Raw genomic sequence first — 3613 nt, 5'->3', positions numbered from 1 at the left:
AGTACAAAGATTACTGTGAGCATGCAGGTCATGACTTGAGAAAAAAAAAAAAAGCGACATCAGAACAGGATAGAATCAGCAGCTGGGGCATGTCACAGAAGAAATGGCTGCTATTTGACTCACAGAAATGGAGCAGAAGCAAGACACAAAGTTGGATAAATGAACCAAGAATTCAGTTGTACAAGATCCTGCCACCATCAGCATACAGAGAGTGGGCGACATGGTGGCCGTGTAGAGCAGAGGATCACAAATGGCAGCATATTGTTCATAAGACATGGCTGCCAGAAGATAGCACTCAGTCAGATTCAGGATAGAGAAGTACTGCATAGTGCACCCCATAAAGGAGGTGAATTTATACATCTTGAAAAAGCCTAAGGGTATCTTGGGGGCTATAGTGGAAACACAGAAGATTTCCAGAAAAGACAGGTTACTAAGGAAAAAGTACATAGGTGCATTCAGATGGGAGTCTATCCTGGTAAGTGCGGATGAGACTCACATTTCAGGACACCATCAGGAAGTAAATCCCTAGGAATACTGAAAAGAGGAAAAGAATGGGCTTTGGATATTCAGAGAATCCCAAGAGAATAAACTTCGTAATTGTACTGCTCCTTTCCACAGCTATTGCATTGGTGATTCTAGAATCTGTATAAACCTCTAAGTCAGTTGTTATCCCAATTTCTATTGAAATAAACCACCTTGTATCCACACTGAACACAGAACCAAGTGAAATATTGATCCAAGTTAGAGGAAATAACCCTGATTGCTGCTCCCCCTACACACATTAACAAATCAGTCCACCTAAAATTCTCAGCCCAGTGAAATTAACTTGAAGAATGAAGGGAAATACAACATGTTTTGGGACAGACCACTGAGACACTGACAAAGGGCATTCTTGAAGAAGTTTGTAATTCGAGCAAAAGGAAGGTGATTTTAAATGGAAGCTTATGAGATGTAGTAAGAGCAAAAAGCATAGAAAGTAGAAATATATATAATAAATTTTTAAAATATACATTATATGAACCTGGTAATGAGGATATTTTATGTGGCAAGAAAATAATATAAAATTAAAATACAAATAAAAATCATATACAAATTAAGGAGTAATTAGAATTAAAAGTTTCAAAAGTCCTTGAATCCCACAGGAAAATGATAAAAATATTGATTAAAGTTAAAATTTGATAAGATACATAATGAAGTTTCTGGGGTAATCACTAAAAAAATAGAAATAGAATGTGCAAATTTAACAAGTAGAGGAGAAAATGTAAAAAGAATTTTAATCTATCCAAAGAAAGCAAGAAATAATTAAAATTAAAGCAAAATAATTTTTGTAAAAATTCATCAAAAATAACAAGAAAAATAAGGAACAAGTAAAACAAATGGCAGATGAAGAAAACACACCAGAAAATTGTTGTCCAAGAGCTGATAAAAACGAGGTTTCTACATATTGCCATGGAATCAAAACAGTTAATTTTTTAAAATCTGTAATACAAAAGTTAAAACAAGAGATATGAAAGCTTAAGGCAGAAATGAAAAGATAACAGAAGAGGATGAAAAATGCATAGGCATAAGTCAGCTATGAAGGAGAAAAAAATACACCACAGAAATACAAAAATGAAATCTGTGTGGGAATAGAAATGAGGACAAAAATAAGATACTAAAAACAGCAAATGATGTAGAAAATAGACTTCAAGAAAAGTGAGAAAACTGAAATTTGGAAAGAAGAAAGAGCTTTTAAAAATAGAGGGAAAGAGGAGGAGGGGCTTTAAGATGGCTGACTAGAGGCATCTGTTACTCTCCTACACCACAAAGAAGAACCAAAATAGCAAGTAGACAATCACACTTCAAGAAGATTGTCTAAGAAAGAACACTGGAATTCTACAGAGAAGTGACAGGAAATACCTATGGTAAGGAAGGAGAGGGGAGCAAGGCAGCCTGCCCAGCTGGAATCAGCTGGGAGCCTGCAGAGTCCCCCTAACGTAGGAAAATCATAAGCAAGAGAACCCCAGTGGTCCACATCTCCACCAAGAATTCTGGCAATCTTAACCATAGGAGAGCCATTAATCTATGTGGGTCCTAAACTAACCTAGAGAGCTGCCTGAAGAATATATGATACCATTGCTCCAGAGAGGGAGCTCACACTGCATCCCACATACTCCCTGAGTCCTAAGCAGCTACAGCATAGTGCCATCTTGAAAGCACAACCCCTAATAGATTGCATCCTGCCCTGGGGCGCAACAGCCCTTGTATCTCTACATCCCTGGAACCCCATGGACATACTCCACCCCCAGCCACTACTACCTATGCTAGCTACTAACACAGGGTCAAAGCCATTGGTAACAATCTTGATGCCCCAGCAGTGGAGCCACTGACATGGTTTGACTCTGTGTCCACACCCAAATCTCAATTTGAATTGTAATCCCCATGTGTCAGAGGAGGGACCTGGTGGGAGATAACAGGATCATGGGGGTGGATTTTTCCTTTGCTGTTCTCCTGATAGTAAGTTCTCTCAAGAGTTGATGGTTTTAAAATGTGGCACCTCCCCTGGCTTGCTCTCTCTCCTGCCACCATGTAAGATGTACCTTGCTTCTCCTTCTGCCATGATTGTAAGTTCCCTGAGGCCTCCCCAGCCATGCTTCCTATACAGCCTGTGGAATTGTGAAGCAATTAAGCCTCTTTTCTTTCTAAATTACCCAGTCTCTTAAGCAGTGTGAGAAAGGACTAATACACAAAGTACCTAATTATTGACAAACCGATTCTAAAATGTACATGGAAAGCCACTTCATTTCAGGTGTTGATTCTGAGAATATTCCCCAGTAATTTCCTGCAGGCAAATTTTGAACTCACAGCTTGTTTTCTGGGGTTCCAACCTAGGACAACCACTTTTTAAAACAGGAAAGCTGAAAATTCACACAACATAGTAATTCCTTATGACTCATTAAGTCTACTTCTCCAGAACAACATTGTGTTAGCCTCAAACAGCCATCAATGTGGAATGGGTATGTAAACTGTGGTCTATACACTGAAATGCTATATAAAAATGAAACACTATGGCTGCATGATTACGTGGAAGAAAGTTGCAACTATAATATTAAGAAGATAAGCAAGACACAAAAGGATATTTAAATAGGATTGCAAAAATTTAAAACTTGAGAAGAAGCAAAACTAAACCACTTTGGTTAGTGATACATACATACATAGCGAATTATAAAGTAAAGCAATAAATTGTTACATCAGGTGTGGAAAGAGGGTTTTGTGATTCAGAAAGACACACAGAGGGCCTCTGGGATGATGGTGTGCTGTATTTCTTTATGTTACTTGTGGTTACACAATGTTTTTCTATACCATAATAGTGTACATTTATACTTTATGTATTTTGTAGATGTGTAAAAATTTTGCAATAAAAAGTAAAAAGAAAATTTTAAAAATAAATGATTTAATTTTTAATTTCTTCATTGCATAAAGGCCAGTTTTGAAACAAAATATTCCAACAGACTAAAGGAAAAGAACCCAATTCATTCCAAAAGGGACCCATGTTCACTCCCGTAAATTTCCGTGAACACTTCCAATAGTCCATGTACTCTGGAGCAGAGATTAGTTTTTTGCAAGAATCAGC

The sequence above is a fragment of the Cebus imitator genome, unplaced genomic scaffold, assembly GCF_001604975.1.
Source record: "Cebus imitator isolate Cc_AM_T3 unplaced genomic scaffold, Cebus_imitator-1.0 Scaffold253, whole genome shotgun sequence".
In the NCBI taxonomy this organism is placed as follows: Eukaryota; Metazoa; Chordata; class Mammalia; order Primates; family Cebidae; genus Cebus; species Cebus imitator.
Note: the sequence above shows the minus strand (reverse complement) of the source record.